General features: G+C 43.5%; 1 protein-coding gene across 3 annotated transcripts in view; it reads right to left on the bottom strand.

The window, feature by feature from the left end:
- The window catches only part of LOC104147813 (PDZ domain-containing protein 2-like), a 213,005-nt gene that overhangs the window by 175,573 nt on the left and 20,036 nt on the right, over positions 1 to 17,396 (bottom strand). The window contains exon 1 of one of the 3 annotated variants that reach the window (XM_068927923.1): positions 14,957 to 15,084. The exons of 1 other annotated variant lie outside the window; for it this stretch is intronic. The gene's annotated coding sequence lies outside the window, so the exon portion shown is untranslated. Of the gene's footprint in view, positions 1 to 14,956; positions 15,085 to 17,396 lie in introns of those variants that run through there. One more of the 3 variants, XM_068927922.1, reaches the window with a different exon arrangement.

Here is a 17,396-nt window from a genome sequence, read left to right as displayed (position 1 = left end):
GGCAGGGCAGGGGGGAGGGAAGAGCACAACAGCATGGTACAAATCAGTTCAGTCAGTAGTCCCTGGTTAACAAATGAGTTTCAGCATCTGGGATGAGACCCAACACATCTCAGTTACCAGTGACGTACTTTGGCTCTCAAACCAGACTACTGGGAGCACAAGAGACACTGTAACATACAGACTAATTATTTGGTAGAAGACAATGATTGAAGGTTGCAGTTGCGGATGCATCTCTTAACTGTTGTCTTGTTGGCAAAACAGGTGTTGAGAAAAAGCACAAATGACTGCAAATGCCAGCAAGCTGTGCTATGCATACTTCCTTGCCTTCACAAGGGAGTAAAACCCAATCCAGGTCTTCCTGGGTGTATTTTTGTTTTCCTCTGGGTTGTCCTTGTTATGTAACTGCTCTCCTTTGCACATACTAAGGGTCAATGTGAGGTTAGACTGCACCTTTTTGGAAGGGAGATAAAAAGTCTGGCTGAAAAACTGCCCTTTTTCTGCCCTCTTCTGAGCCATGAGAGTCTAAATATGCAACTATTTCTCCTCTTGCTTCTAGCCCTTCATTCAGGGACCTGCTCAGAGACTGCCTTACAGCTGGATCACTGATCTTCAGGGCAGTGTTTATGTTGGCAGTTGTGCCAGTCCCAGGTTGGGATGCCTAAAATCACTTCTTTTACTAGGATCTGGACACTCAGGCATTCGTTTTGAAAAAAAAAAAACAAAAAAAAACCCAAAGCTCTAAGATACAAAACAGTGCCACCACCAAGCCCACCTAATTCCCAGCTTCTGCCCCACAGGGGCAATCCTGAATCCCCTGACTTCCAGTCCCATAGGCCCAGTGCTTCCTCTAGGTGAGGGCTGCTGCTTACCTGGCCCTGCAAGGAGAGCCAACCTTTCACCCTCCCAACAGGGTTACAGTTCTGCTGGTTTATCTTTCTGATCCATCCTGTGGCAGTGCAGGGCAAGCAGCATTGAACCCACCACAGCCGGCATCAGCCTATGTGCAGGGAGAGATGCGTCGGACAACACTAGGCGCACGGCTGGGAATGCAGCTAAGCCAATCCAGCAGTCAGCTCTTACCAGCAGGGGAGACATCCCAGCTACTTCCCTGATGACAGCATTGCCTCCCCAGCCCCATGCTAAGCTGGTTCAGGGCACAAAAATCCAGACTGTCCTAAATGAAAGCTTTCTGGCAGTTAGATGAAGCATCGCTCCCAGGGGGCAAAGGAGGGGACAGATCTACGCAGCTGGCAGTGGAGGGAAGGGCACGAACATGCCTTTCCAGCACCCACCAGCCCTTCTCATGCTCGGCTGCCTTGTGCAACCATGTCCAGAAAGCCAGCAGGACCCAGGGTACTCTGCCAAGCAAAAGCGTTGCAGAAGATAGCGCAAAAGGCTCTGTTCAAAGAGGCAGTAGCTATTCTCGCCCGCAAAGACATGAGAGCACAGAAGATATCCTTTTATCAGACAAGAGTAGCAGACTGCATAGGGAGGGTTAGAGAGACAGAAAGAAACTTAATTTGTGAAGTTGAGCCATCTCATTCATGCAGCCGCTCTGCAGCATTTGCAGTATTGACATTAGCAGACAGTAATTGCCAGGATTGTTTTCTGCTGAGCTCTCACTTTCCGAAAAGTCATTACCCAATCAGTATGGAAAGTCATTAGCTAATTCCCTTAGGATCACACTGTTAACAGAATCTGTTGGACTGCCTGGACACTAGCCGAAAATATAATATATGAACACACAAATGACAGAAACTTATATTTAAAGTATTAGTCAGCTGTGTCCTCAGCTGCACTGGAGCAGAGCTCTGTGCTCGTACACCAGCAGGAGAACTGGGTGCTTTTCTGTGCCAGCTTCAACTCAGCCTATTTCCCAACAGAACTTAGGAGAATCTCTGAACTGTCCTAAATTGCACCAGCTTTTCATTCCCCACTGCCGCCGCTCCATTTCTAATAGCAAGGTCCTTGTGCCAAGAAGGGAAAGAGCCGCAGAGGTGGCATAGGCCATACTGGCTCCACAGCAGTGGAGAAGACAACCATCAGCAGCCAACTTACAGCAGCTCTAATAGCGCGTTGGGTGCCAGAGCAAAGCACACGAGAGCTATCCTCCCACAGACAGCCAGAAAACTGCACAGCATTATGCTAATGCAACAAAAGTAACAGTATGCTCACTCTTGATCCAAATTAAAATTGTACTGCAAGATGAACCAGTCACGTGCAGAACCCAGACCAACTACTATGAGACCACAGGCTAAAAAAAAAAAAAAAACCAACCTCAGGAGTAAACGTTAGAAAGAGGGGAGGGAATTGGTTGAGGCACAGAGAAGAAGTAATGGGCAAAGGCTATCAAGGATATTTAGGATTTAGTAAAATCAAGGAGACTAGGGAAAGAGGAGACTGCAATTTGAGATGAGGCTGCAAGAATTACTGTGTAAGAAAACAAATTTTACACAAAGTCTCAGTGTCCAGTGGGAGACCAGGAAGTCATTGCTGGCCAGGGCAAAGGGAGCCTGGGTGCCAGTTTAAGTAGTAAGAAAACAGAAAACAAGAAGGCAACTTCTCTAGAAGTAACAGTTCAGTTAGGACACCTCTTGTCTCTAAATGCACAGTAGCTTTGTCTTTCTATCAGTTATTTCTCCATAAAAATTTACCTCCTTATGAAGAGCCGTGAGTTAGTTCATAGAAACCAGTGGTTACCACGGGGAGAGAAAACAAACTTCAATCCCCATCAGATCTGCAAATCCCGAGTACTTCCCTAAACAAGTTACATGTGTGCAAAACATTCCCCTTGTGCTCCTGATGCACAGGGGGAGTGCATGGCTGCACAGATAGGGATGTAATGGCAATTTGCTGATCATTTGGACCAAGTGGCATCCATGATATGATGATGAAGGAAACAGGTAGAGGTTAAAAAGAAAAGAAGCAAACTGACTTGTAGAGTAAGTACAACTTAACATTTCTAAACAGCAGGGAATACAAAGATTCATTAAGCACCTTTTGGTTGATATTGAGGGTTTTCCTTGCTATTATCCAGAGTTCTGGCCTTTTATTTAACAGAGGCCCTCACTTAAAACTGAGCACCCTGGCTATTATGAAACTTAGCCTCAGCCTCACTGGGCAGCAGCAACACTAACGTAAAAAATCACTTATTGCACCCCTAGGAGCTGGCATCACTGCTGTGGACTAACTGCACTTCTATCCCACCTCCAGAAGTCCCTAGACAACAGGTTTAGCTTCTCTGCCTTTACCTGTAACGTCTCCTGCCCTTTGACAGAGATGCAAGTAAGGTATCCCCTAGATATTGAGCTGTTACCCTGACAGGCACTTGTGTCACACAATGCAGAGACTCATCAGCTTTAATCATGTATTTACTGGCTGTAAAAAAGCACCTGAGAATTTTTTTTTAAGGTGATTAGAAGAAAGGAAAAAGAAAAAGCCTCAACCCCTACAGATGCTCACCCTTCACTTAGGTTTCACTTCATGAGGCCCAAGTCAGTTAGACCAATCTCAGTTAGATCCAGATCCTGCTTGAACACCCTTTGCAAAGGCCAGACCTGGGCTCCTTCCTCTTACTGCAGGGGTATCGAGAGCATTTCAGTTCTTCACCCCAGCAAAGCTCCCGCAGGGTCACCAGTACCTGAGAAGCAAGATCCCTCTCTCAGTCTCAAGGTAGCAAAGGTGCCATCCAGGACTGCTGAAGCTCTCTTATCCTCTTCGTTAGCTTAACACAGCACCATGGGAGCCAAACTAATGAGTCACCAAGCAAGCACACAGCTGATCCTTATGGGCACATTTCATCACAGGAGATAACTGCTTATCTTGCTGTGTTAATAATAAAGAAAGAAAAAATCCAGAGGAGTCCTCTTCTTTTCTTACGCAAAAGTCCTAGTGGGGACGAGCGCTGGCAGCGTTCCCAGGCAGCTGCTCGACATGACAGACTTAAATACATCCGGTGTTGCATGCTGTCAATAGGGTCACCATGCTGAAGTTGGCACAGGTCCCCCACTTAGGTCGGCTCCATCCTTAGTTCCTTCCACACCAGGAAAGAGGGTCACAAGGGGAACCATCGCCTGCAAAAAAAGGCATCTCGGGAGCGTGTCCATCCAAAAGCAGCACCTCTCAGCAGGGAGCAAGAGCAACAGCCCATGTGGGTAGATGCCCGTTCCATATTTTGCACCAATGAACACCAGCATTCAGCATTTCTGATGTTTGCGCAGTGGGTGTAGCATGGGAAACTGGCAAAAAGAACAGGCAAAGTGGCCATCAGTCTGGCTTAGCCTGGCATTACACTTGTAATTAGCTCTAACCCTCTCTAATTTGAAGACAGGATACACCACACCACATCACACAGCACAGACATCCTTCCAAGTGGTACTGACTGAGCTTTTTATAAGCCAAGTAAGTACCAGTTAGTACCAGCTTCTGCTGTAAAGGATCTCCCAAGAAACTAAAACAGAGTGCTAAATAATGCTTGAAAAATGTTACCGCTTGATTTTGTGCCTATGGAGAATCAGGACAGTTACATCACAATATTTTGCTTCAGCAAAATATTAATTGCAGGTCTGTGGTACTATCTCCTTTCTTTGTTAGAAATATTACCAAGATATGGTAATATTTGATATTATGATATCAAATATGTGTCTATGACATAGAAGCTGTGGTCTGTTGGATAAATTTGGAGCTAGAATTTACAGAGTGTTTTTTTCCTATCTTCTCAAACCTTTTAGGAAAGGAGAGAGTAACTAGAAAACCGACCCATACAGCCAACTATTCAACTGCAAGGAATAGCTTGAAGTCATTCAAATCCATACAGCAGCACCAGCTCCGGTTGCCCCAATGATTAGAAAGTTACTCTGTAGTATTCTGGAAGGTACAAGATTTCTATAGAGAGGATTGTAGGTAGGAAGGGGAAAAAGCTTTATGATTCCTTGAATCTTTGCATTTTAGATTTTGAAAGGAAGAAAGAAGAACTTAAATTGCTGTTGTTCAAAAAAGGAACTTCAATAATGTTTTGTCCTGGAGAAGATTTTTTTTTTTTTGCTTACATGTGTACTTATGTCTGGTAAAGTCACCTTTATAAAGAGGTACAGAATGAATAAATTCCTTAGATGTTGATACAGTGCTAATAAAGACAGACGTCACGGATTATGACAAGCACTTCTCCATGAATTAATTCCACTGTGTACAGTAAGAAAAATTCCAAGACAACCTACTAGGTGACCCATTGAATTATTCCAGATTTTGGATATTTTACTGCAAGGCTGTGCATCCCTCTGAGGAAAAGCGAGAAGAACAAGTTTGTTTATCCTCAGAAAGAGAGGTCTGAACATAACAATAAGTCTTCAGATCTGTATAAGGTTATAAAAAGGACAGCAGCCAATTGTACTCCATGCCCATTGAGAGTAAAACAAAAATTAAGCAGCTTAATTTGCAGCAAGGAATATCTAGGTTATACATTAGAAAAAAACTGCAAGGGCAGGGAGTATCAGAACAAGCTACTAAAAGACGTTGTGTAACGTCCTTCAGTTAGGTTTTCAGAGGAACAGGCTAAGTAGGCAAGGCTCTGTCAGAGATGGCCTAAGTATACTGGTCCTGCTCCAGGATGGGCAGCTGGACTGTAGTTCCCTCCAGCCCTATATTTTTATTAATTTTCTGGTCCCTATTCATCCTGGGAGCAAAAAAGGATAACCGGCAGAAAACAGGCACAATTCACCGCAGATGGCTAAATGCCATACTATTGAATGCCATGTCCTCATCAAGAGGATACACTTTTTTTTCTAAACTGATCCTAAAAGCCAGTGTGAGAAAACAGACGTTCAAGTAGTTGCATTCAATATCCCTCTCAGCACAGCTGAGCACTGGTAAAACAGTATCAGTAAAACAAATATCAGTAGATTTAAAGTTTCCGCTCTGATTGCGAGAGCAAAGCAGATATTTTCAATCCCTCCCCCCAGAATGCCTTGGAAAAAGTCGTATCGTTCAGCCAGACACAACAGTTCTCACAGTACCACTGGAGGCAGGAGAATTTACACCCAAAACGTGACAGCCAGCCAGCACAACCAGCAACCAGGAGGGACGTTCCCTTGATTACAGACCCTCTGTGAACACCAATCACCTGTGTTACAAATGCGCCAGGGACGATGACTCAGAGCATAGGGTGTCCCTGAACTCCAGCTGAAGTGGGAAGATCTCCTGGCTTCCTCTGGAGCTCTCTGTGGATACTTGCATTCACTGCCCGAAGGCAGAGCCTATGTTTGGGATCCACATACGGTTCTGCAGTTTGCAAAGCAGCGGATTGCACCAACAGGTTGAGTATTTTCAGTAAAATTCCCCCGATGTTTAGAGGAAAACATCTGGCACCTCCTATAAAGTCTTTCCTGCCACCCACACGTAGGCTGGACACCACATTGTACTGTCAAAAACCTCAATCTGTTCTTAAGAGCAAAGCAAAAACATTTCCGGCAAAATGAAACTTAACATAAATATTGCTAAATGATGCCACCTCCTTTCTGGTTACATTTATGGGGGGAAAGAAATACATTATTTAGGAAAACAAAGGAACAGTTCACTGGTCCCTCCCTCCCTGCAAAAGCTCTTGTGCCCCTGAGAAAAATGGCTCTTAACTGCTAAAATAGATCATTAAATATTAGCAATGCACCATGACGTACGGTCTCAAACGTAAGTTCTACCTTTTCTTGTTTTTTAACCAATCTAAAACTTCAAAACCCCCCATGTCAAATGGCAGCCAGCCAGGGCAGGGCACAAAGCAGGATACCAAGCGCTCTCTCTCTCAGGGACACACACATACATGCAAGGCAAGACAGCAGCATCTTTTCAGACACATCCCGGAGAAACTAGCCTTGACAGTGAGAGGCCCTCCCTCTAAAGAAGAGCTCAGCAAAAGTCCAGATTGCAACCAGGTTTTAACTTGCAGCGCTGAGCTCAGTGAGACAGAGTTTAAAGCTGGGACTTACTTTTCTAGCTGCTGGCGAAAGCCAATTAATTTACAAAGACCAAAGAAAAGTTTACAGTGCCATTGAGGACATGATGGCTCTGGTGCTCTGGCTGGACTGATGGGGCTTTTGGGAAGGCCGAATCACACTCGGCAGAATTCACCAGGGAAAAGCACTAACTCCTCTTGGCAGTCTTTCATTGCTCTCCCTTCCAGTAAGTAACACTTGTGTGCCTAGATGATGTGTCTAAGATGGTATCCAAATGGACACAGTTATGTATTCCTGGGGTAGGCAGCTAGATGGGGTTATCTGCTGTTTGCTGTAACTCCTCAGTGTCCTTTTCCCTTTCCCTCCACATGTCTGGAGCTTGAGGACATGGAGCCGAACCATTCTTTCCATCAAGTCCGTTCCCTGACACCAACGCAGTTCTTGGCCTCATTGCCTATGTGTTAAGCTTCTGCCTTCAGTTACACAATCAACACATACTTTCTAGTTAATATTGAAGAAAAATAATGAATGTGAACAATGCACAATATAGTCCTGATTCTACAGTAATCGCCTTGCCAACAGAAGGATTGTAGCTTAGCACCCTCAAAATCATACGGGCTTCTTGTCAGGGATTGCCAATACATACCCTGGCTGTAGGAAATCAGACTGGTTCAGGGCATATCTGACACCAACCACCTGCCTTTCTTTCTTTTCCCATGCATCTGAATTTAGTGAAGTCCTTCAAAAGGACAGTAACATCATAAGAAGCATATACTTTAGGCAACCAAACTACAGTTCACATATGAACATTTAAATTACTGCTTTTCTCTTTGTAATACTTGCTTTTCTTATGTGACAGTCAAAGACATATGGACAAGCATAAAAAAGACCATCAGTACACCAAGCCTGCTGTCCATGCAGGTACCTGTTAATGCCAGGCACATGATACTGATCCAACTGTTAATCTCTCCCTCAAATAACAGGATGAAAGCATGTTCATATAAGGTCACAAGAGGTTATGAAGTCTCATCATTCCCAATAAATTCAACCCCAGCCATAAGATCTCATGCATCTCAGACAGAGATGTTTGCATCTCTTACTGCTCAGATACAACCTAACGTTGAAGATCTTTAAATGAATTCACCATCATTGAAAGGATTTTAATAGACATTATTAACCTTTACATCTGTTCAATTTCATAGCCTTTTTCTGACCAACAGCGAACAATTCAAAGACCATTACAATTAAATCCTAATTGTGATGGTTTTTATTCCCCATAAAAACAAAGCCATGAAAGAGGCACACATCGGTTGCTAAACAGCATTTCAATAAAGCATACTCCAAACCACTAACAATACTTTGTCTACAAATATTCAGTATTTGTTTCTAATGAACAGGAGTTTCTAATGAAAGCTGCCTTAAGTCAGCTTGTAAATCAATCAGCTTTTCCGTCTGTAACTCCAGAAGGTCTTGGGTGCTTCGACAAATTATAGCCTTCAGAGAGTGGGAAGGGTAGACCAAGGCCACAAAGAAGAGTCTCACACCAGATTTGTTTGGAGATACTACAAGTGTCTGTCATCACTTAACATAAAAACCCTCACTATACAGGCCAAATCAACAATAATCATCATCATCATCATTCCTTTCCTAGGAAAGCATAGTAGTTTGCTCATGGCTCGCAAAAAGCCTTTTTATGTCTAACAATGTCAAGCCAGGACCCCTCTGCAAACCACCGTTTTCCTTGCTGGTTGTCCATTTGGCTTGATCTCCTCAGCCATCCACGGACCTCAGAGCCACTCAGAGCTGAGCAGGGCACGGCGGGATGGGCCCTGGCTGATGAAGTCCAGGGATCCCCTGCGGCACCCCAACATCAGAGATCTCGTTATCTGCTTAGAAAGTAAAGAGAGAGGGGGAAAAACACAGTGTTCAAACTGAAAGTTTCTCTAATGACCCAAAGTGGAAAACTAGTGCCCCTCCAACCTTGGTAAATATATAGGTAGACATACGCTGCATGGAGTCTGTAAAGTAAGGAGGGAAGATAATATTTCATAGGAGGTATTTTTAGGTGATGCAAAAAATAAGGTTGTTTTTTATTACATTATAAGCAAAAATTTAGTTCACAATTCATCTGTCGCACGTTCCTTTTTCCCGTTAGCGACTTTTCAGTAGATGCTCTCTCCAGTTAAAAACAGTAGACTTAACTGTCCTGTTGCATGCTTAGATTTCAAAGCCAACTGTTGATTGTATCAAGGCAGATAGTTTTATAACCAATGTTAAATAAATTACTTGAGAAATCATTCAGATTAAATAGGCTTTCCACAATTACAACAAATGATAGACGTGATTTGTTAGCATATTAGTTACAGATGCATGCGTATGGGTCTGCCGGCCTAAACATTTGAAGATCAAATGAGAAACTGAAAGCAGACCAGAATGTTTATTATTTTGAGGAACAGCACGTTCAAGAAGTCTTCGCCACGGACAAGAGCAGCCTTTGGCTATGGGCTGCACTAGTACAGAGCCAAATTACACTGCCCCCAAAAGCTCAGAGCTTAAGCAGAGGACATGAAACAGATCCAGGTAGGCACTAGAAGTCAAGGATGAAATGAATGCATCAACACCTTACTTTTTAATTTCAGTATATTTTAAAAGGTTTACTTAATCTCTACCATTTCATCTTGCTGTCTCTGTCATCATGTAACCATTATGTAACACAGCATAATCAAAAATAAACTTTTCACTCCCCAGCAACAGTTATGCAATAACTTTTAATTAACTAAGATCCTGCATGTTTAAGAGAACAGTTAAAGAGTTGCCTCAACTCGATGCCTTTCCTCATAATTTCATATTCAAAGCCAACAACAAAACTTATCTGCATCTTCCTTTTTCATCCCTCCAGTACAAAGATGGTTTGTCAGGTTTTATTTGGTTTTATCTGCTTGCAAGATGCTGTCTCGGGGTCCTAAAAATGCAGAGACACATTTTGTGCAATCTGTCAGCAACTCTCTTCAGATGCAAGGCTACAGAGAGTTGATGAGCTCTTCTCTTATCAGAATAAGTCACAAAAATGGATTATCCACACTTAATCCTTCTCACACTAGTGAATTTCCTGATTTTCCGTTCAATAAAGAAAAAATTAAGATGAAAATTGGCCTGATGAAACCTTGTAAGAACAGGTTTACCTCAGGATGTCCTTGCAGAAGAGAAATCCCTCTCTGCCGTTTTATGAGACCGCAGAGTAGCATCAGCCCGCTTTCGGCAGATGCTCGCAGCCCTGCGGAAGGAGCCCCCCGTGCCCTTCCCATCACATCGGGTGCCCCCACCTCCACCTGTTCAATGGCTGCATTTCTGGGGTTCTTTTGCTCTTTTGCAAAGCCCTCTTCTCCCCACAAATTAAACAAACAAGAAACCATTTAACCCGTTTTCTTCACAACACGTCTTCGCTATAGAATGTCTTACGTTTGCTAGAAATGCAAACAGGCTTTCAAAATTGTTCTGCTAATTTTCACAAAAGCCAATACGTTGCACAGACAGAACTACCTCGCTGATACTCTTTTTCAAACACCACAGTTAAATCTCAAGATAACAAAACCTGAGCTGGGCAACCTCGCTTCCACTTTGAAAAGGGATTGTAAAGAGAAGCGTGAGTTTCGCTGCTGTTTACTAATCCCAGCACAGAGAAAAAGGAATCCAAACTGCCTGAAAACTCATCCCTAAAAATAAAGCGATTTTCCTGTAAGATTTAAAAAAAAAAAAAATGCATCTATTCACAGATTCAAGCTTAAAGAGAAACAAAGTCTTCATATTTCTATCCTATGGTCCATGGCCAACTCGCAGTGAAAAGCCACTCCTCTGTCCTCCCAGGCAGCGAGCTGACAGACCGAAGGGAAACCAGGCCTTCATCGTAATGGTTATTTCCCTGCTTATTGGATTTGGGTTTTTCGCTTTCCTATGAAAAGCTGCCACGCTACATTTAGTGCGTAGGAGTTGGCATTACTTTAAAGGTCCCGGCAGAACTCAGTCAGCAGAAGGGATTAGTTACGCCGTGCTGGGAGGATGGTTTGTGCGTTTTGGAGAGCGACGGGGAAACAGGAGGACATCCCATGGCACTGGCACAAAGTTGCCAGTTGGAGGGAGAGGGAGGGGAGAAAAAAGGAGTCTTTTTTTAAGTTTAACTTTCATCGGAAATAGCATGCTCTGCTTAACTGCACAAGACCATTACGCACTGATTTGACTGAACAGTCCTAGGAGATTTTCCCTATCTGATCTTGCACGTGAACAGTCGCACTACTGCAGCAGAAGCTTGTGTCTTGTCAGGCCACAGCAAATTTCAGGTTCGTGCACCCAGTCGAAGCTGTGGGACCACGCAATCAGTGTCAATCCCTGCGGCCAGCATTCCCCTGGGGACACCCAAAGCAGAGGTTCAGCCAGGACCTGGGCACACCAACGGCATGATTTTAACAGAGCACCAGCTATCAACCCTTCTTCTCACGAAAAAGGTTCTGCCATTCTGGCTTTCATTTAATCTTTTACTGATAGGAGCATGGCTGCAGTAGGACCCACCTCCATAGGGTCTGTACAATAATACCTAATTTGCCATTCACTCTGAAAATGGTTTGGGGCCAAGCATTTCCTGTAAATTGTTCCTTTCCCTGCAAAATCAGCTTAATGGAATTAAATGAAGGACTGAGTTGGCCCGTGGATTATGTGAAGTGTAGAATTAGATTTTATCTCATTCCATTACAGAAAGTTCAAAATGGAAAAAAATTTCATTTGTAGCCTGATAAAATTTATTATAAAAAAATACAATGCAAAAAAATGAAGTTTTTTTTTTCCTATAGAAATCATTTTAAAATATATGGTTTATTCAAAGCATGAACGTTATTAAAGAATTATAGACGACAGCTACAGAGAAAGTGGATAAGGAGAAAAGTTTAATTATTTTTAAAATTTCTTTTTTTCAGTTTTCCAGACAGACAAGAAAATCATTAAAGTAGACTCCCAAAAATTACTGTACAAGGAAAAAAAAACCCTCATATGCAACTTAAGACACAAAATGAAGTTAAACATACACGTAATGATCTTCTATTCATTAAAATATAACCTTGGTTAATCCCTCTGTGCTTAAGAATTTACAAAAAACATCTATAATGTAAGATTAAGATACCGTATTTCTCCCCCTACCTGTCACCTTCTGAGTACTTTAGAATTTTTTCCTCATGCACAGAAGGAAGAAATTTTTTATCATTTTGGACCTAGCCCTTGGAAACTCTACTTCCTTAGCAGTCAGATTTTGCTTTGGGTTTGTCTCCTGTCCCTATTGGAGGAGCGTACCCTAGGCTGCTAACCTTTCCATAGCTAGTTTTTGGGGGAGGAGATAAAAGAAGAGAACAGCAAAACAGTTGCATAAAATAATATTACTATCTAGGAATTACACCATCTAATCAACAAATAAAAAGGAAAAGAATAAAAAGATATTTGGTCATGTTTGGGGCATCAAACATTAAGTTTCCTTTCAGCTGCGAACCTCCTAGCTTTCTCCATGTGATCTCTATCAACTCTTTTGCCACCCTCATTGCCGCCATTTAATGCTGTGTAGTGGTATTTGTATATACATTTGTCACATCTGGTTTATTCTCTCTCCACCTCCCAAGGAGAAGAACTGCGCAGCCAGCAAAGGCTTTGCTGGTTCAGTTTTTTAAATGGACACGATGCTCTGTGTCCTGCAGATTGCAAGTTGAAGAGATGTGACTTGAGTTTAGACAGTAAAGATAGTCTGTTGCAAGCATAAGATTACTTTAGGAGGGTTTACACACACAGTGCCATCTTGGGGCAACCCAGAATTAAGTTATCCGGAAATTTTGCCATTATAGGAAATAAAGGTTAAATTAATTTCCCTCACTTCCATTGCCTACATACATCTGAATATCCATTTTAGCTGGCAGAGGAAAACTGGCTTTTTAAAGGAGTAATTCATGAGACTTTTTCTAGATATCTACTTCTAGGTGACCTGAACTGCCCCAAAACAGTGCTAATTTTTCTCCACTGTGTGGAAAGAGAATCTAGAGCAACAGCTCGGAGATCGTCTGTATTTGATCTGATGAGTGCCAACCTAGACACGTATACATCAACAAAATGAACAAGAACACAAAACATACCCTGCAAGAAATCTAGCCTGTTCCACCAACAAAACAGCCACTGCCTAGGAAAAAAAATCCACAGCTAATTCTAAATCACTAAAAATTAAACCACTATATTATTGGCAGGAACACCAAGTGAGTCCTACTGTTCCCTCCCTGTCCTGAAGGCAGCAGTAAGCCCATGCTTTCCCGACTGTGCTCTGCTGGAGTCAGTCTAGTCTCAGCTCAAAAATGAGGCAATGCCTCACCTCCGGTCCTCAGGGTTACCACTGTGCTGCAAGCACACGCTCTCAGTCTGGTGTCCGAGAAACAAACAGAAACAATTGGCAAGCCTGCAAATGTGGCAACATGCGAGAAACATTGCCGTGGTGCGGAAGTGTGTCCAGGATGTGTGCCTAACCCAAACGAGGACAGCCGAGTTCAGCAGAGAGAGCTCCAAAAATGACGGTCCAACCGCAATGTCACACAGTTATTAGAGAGCAGAAGACAAATACACGTTTGTTACTTACGGAGAGGAAGAACCGCCTTTTAGTAGATTTTCTCCCCTTCTTCCAATACTTGAATATCAACAGCAAAAAATACCAACCTTTTCTATAAATATGCACAAAGTATTAATACCACGTGTGTGGAGAAGGGTTTTTGCACTTGCCTTCATTGCAGGGCTTAAATCCTGGAGGGGTCTCAAGAGAAGAATGAAACTGGTGGTCTGCTGCAGTTCCTGTATGCGTACATCATAAACCACCAGACGTTCTGGCACAGCTCGGCCCAACTGCAATCTCTGTTCCCGAGAGCCAAGACCAAAATAACCAGGGTGGGAAAACTTGCAGAGCCATCACCCACACACTTTTACTCAACCAAATATAATTTGTACTAATTTTCAGAAGCCACCTATTTTCTTCAGTAAATACTAAAGCTAGATGAGAAAACCAGCAATGGGGTTTAGAAGAAAATGTTTTAGCGCTAGGAGTAATCCCCCCTGAAGACATACAAGGAGGAAGAGGACAGACAACAACAGAGACTACAAAAATAAAAATACTTTGGATCTGTACCGGAGATTCTGAGGCAATATCTGCTTTTACACAGTGCTGCCATCTCATACAGGGCAAAATTTGCAAAATTTTTCCATATGGAGAGTCTGACTAGTGAAGCACACGTATGGGAAAGGTCACCAAGTTACAACAAGCCGGTCTCTACCCGCCAGCTAACAGGTAGGTAATCCATAAACCCATCCTTCCATGCCCTTAGCTATGGACTTGACTGTCTAGATCCAAAAAAGCATTTAGAAGAAGGAGGGATGGGTCGTAACTGTCCTTTTCCTGCATCAGGGACACAGACAATCCGCGGAGAGCTGGCCAGCAGCTGAGGGGACGTGCACTACCAGAGGTGCTTCTGGAAAGGAGTCCCCATTGGGGTGACCTCCGCCCCATATGGCTGAATCTACCAATCCTGCAAAGATCATAAATATGGCTATGAAATACAAGCTGCCATCTCCCATGCTGAAGGGCCAGCAGCTTTCGTTCACACATGACTGCTGCTGCAGCACCTGAGGAGCTTTGCACAGACTCCGAAGCGTCTGACGCCCCAGAGTGCGTCTACACAAGAAAAGTCATCCAGATTAAAGCAAATTTGGAGTTTAAAATGAAATTACTGGTTTCAGTTAAATGGAAGCAGAAGGAGATAAAAACAGTTTGTAATAACAGTTCCCTTCTTTCACCCCAAAGGCCAACAGACAGGGAATTCATCATGAACAGCATCTCACAAAGACACGTCCTTAGTTTCCCCTACACCACCTGAGATCCTCTGACCAGACAGGACCTCCCTCTCTAAATACCTCTAAATACCAACAAAAATAGTGAAAATAAATGGTCTCACACTTTTTCTGGAGATCTTTGCAGTGGAGGCAGGGCCTGTGCCGAGCAGGGAGAGTGGAGACTCGCAGCCATGTGGTAAATCACTCACTGAACCAGATGCTGTCTTTCAAAGGGATGTTTCTGGAGCCAGCGAAGAGAAAGTCAAGCCCCAAACTTGCGTCATCCCATCACTGAGTCATCTCACCCCACTGCTTCTCTCTCCTACCATCGCTCCTCGATCCAGCTTACATAATTACTACCACAGAGCTGCAATCATCATTTTGTAGTCAGAGGTGCAGCACACAGTCTGGAGCAAGCCCGGCATTCTCACCCCCCACCAAAAAAGAGTCACGCTCACCACCAGCTAGGCAGCTTAATTTGCGGCTGAGACCCAAGGACAAAACAGGGAGGTGGGGAGGGCTTCCCCAGCACTTCTGAAGGAATTCAGACAGGGGATCTTGTCTGGGATTTAGGATGTCCTAGATAGTGGGAAAAGGGGCCACGACAAAGCCAGAGTGAGAGACGTGATCTGTAATTTCCTTGGCACTTGGGCTAGTGCCTATGACCAACTTCTGTCAGGTAGTATTAAGGCATGAAGCGTGAGTTTGTGTGTTAGTAACACTGCTGCAGACTCTTTGCTCTAGCAAGCCTCTAAATAAAACCTCAGCTTTTATTAAACACACCCCAGGCTGCTATCAAGAGCGAAAAATGTTCAGCCAAATACACAGGCGCTAACCAAGGAGCACGGCACCCACCCAGCATACTGGGCCTCCCTCCTCACTCGGGGTCGGGAGCCCCACTGTCGTTTCCTAAGTAAGGAACATATTCATTTTTAAACCTTTCCCATTCAGCTTAACAGCCCAGACACATCCCTCTAAGCCAAAACACCAGCCACCGGGGACCTCTGCCATACGCAGTAGATTCAAAGAGCCTAAACTGGGTCACCCAAAATGAGAGAGAAAATCTGATTTTTGCATTAAAAAACAGGGCAAGCTCGCTGGATGAAACACAGCAGAAGGCAGGGAAAGGTGTTTGCAGGCTCCACTGCACAGGGGCTCAGTACAGCCAGAAAAAAGCACAAATGCCCTCTGACACCGCAGAAAGGGAACAGTGTTTTCCCAGTCTGCAATAGGATGGCAGTAACAGAAACACTTTGCGGGGGCAGGAGAAGATAAGCGTGTCCCTCTGTCCTCCATGCAGCAGTTTGCCTATGGCCACCCATAGTCCCCAATGAATTTATTCTGACTAAAACCAAGTGAGACAATTTTAATCCATCAGAATCTAAAACCCTTAACGAGCCTCAGGAGTCTTAGGGCCATGTCTTGCACCCTCCTTCCTAGTGCCAGAGCAAACTCAGCTGATTTGAGAGGAAAAGCCCCACTAAGAACTGCCCGAGTTTGTGCTCCCAACTCATGCAGGATCTTCTGCAAGCAATTAAAAACAACAAACGTTAAACAGGATGAACAGGAGATCGTGAAAAGGAAGCTTTATTTTTTTCCCTTTGTAACTCTGACAGAGACTTTTGACCTCAAAATAAAGTCAAGCCAAAACCACTTCTGCATTTATAGGTGGAGTGCAGCAAATGGGTTTGGGGGTTGCCAAGTCTGACGAGTGAGGTGGGTCTTTAAGAAATACAAAACTCACAAAACCGTAATTAGAGTTATGTTTGAAAACTAAAAGAGTTTTTCAAACGGTGACACTCAGAGCAGTGAAAAGGATGAGTAACTAGGAATCATTTGCAACAGGTAGCACATAACCCAGAATAGCCAAAACACAGCTGAGAGCTCTCGTGGGGACCCAGACTTTGCTAGTTCCTGGAGCAGGCAACAGTGGCTAATAAGAGATCTTGTTATCTTCAGGTGCCACCGAGAAACCAAGAACCATGCACATCCTTTCTCCCCTTGGACTTTCTGAATCCCATGACAAATCAGACCTTGCTCAGGCAAGACACCTTCCAAAGTCAAATCACTGGAAATGGAGTAGCTTTTTCTGTGCAGATCCCAGGATAACCCAACTCAGATGCCTTCACTGGACCCAGAGATCCACCAGTGTGGTCTGTGGGCCCACACAAAGCTGTCACACCCTGGTCCCGACCTCCGGCATCAGGGTGGGCTATATATTTGCTTAAAGACTTCCAAGGAAAATATCAGCTTAAGAAATCACAGCAGCAAGGGATGGGCGGGGAGAACATTCCCCGCAAAAAAGAAGCTGAGCTCTGTAATTACACATATCACATCTAGATATTGTTTAAGAGTTCTGCCTACATAAGGAATAAGAGATTTGATCTAATAAGCAAATAAAAATCAGAAATATCTCCTACCAGCCAAGAAAAGCGTTATCAATAATTCATTTTAACAAAAAAGAACATCAAATAAAAATGCTGTTTTGGTTTGACATTTTGATATGTTGTTTCAGAATTCTTCTCTAATGTAACATGTAACAAATAGCAGAGTTCATTTATA

Source organism: Struthio camelus, chromosome Z (assembly GCF_040807025.1).
Source record: "Struthio camelus isolate bStrCam1 chromosome Z, bStrCam1.hap1, whole genome shotgun sequence".
Classification (NCBI taxonomy): Eukaryota; Metazoa; Chordata; class Aves; order Struthioniformes; family Struthionidae; genus Struthio; species Struthio camelus.
The sequence above is the reverse complement of the archived record's forward strand: the minus strand, read 5'-3'. Positions and strand labels throughout refer to the sequence as shown.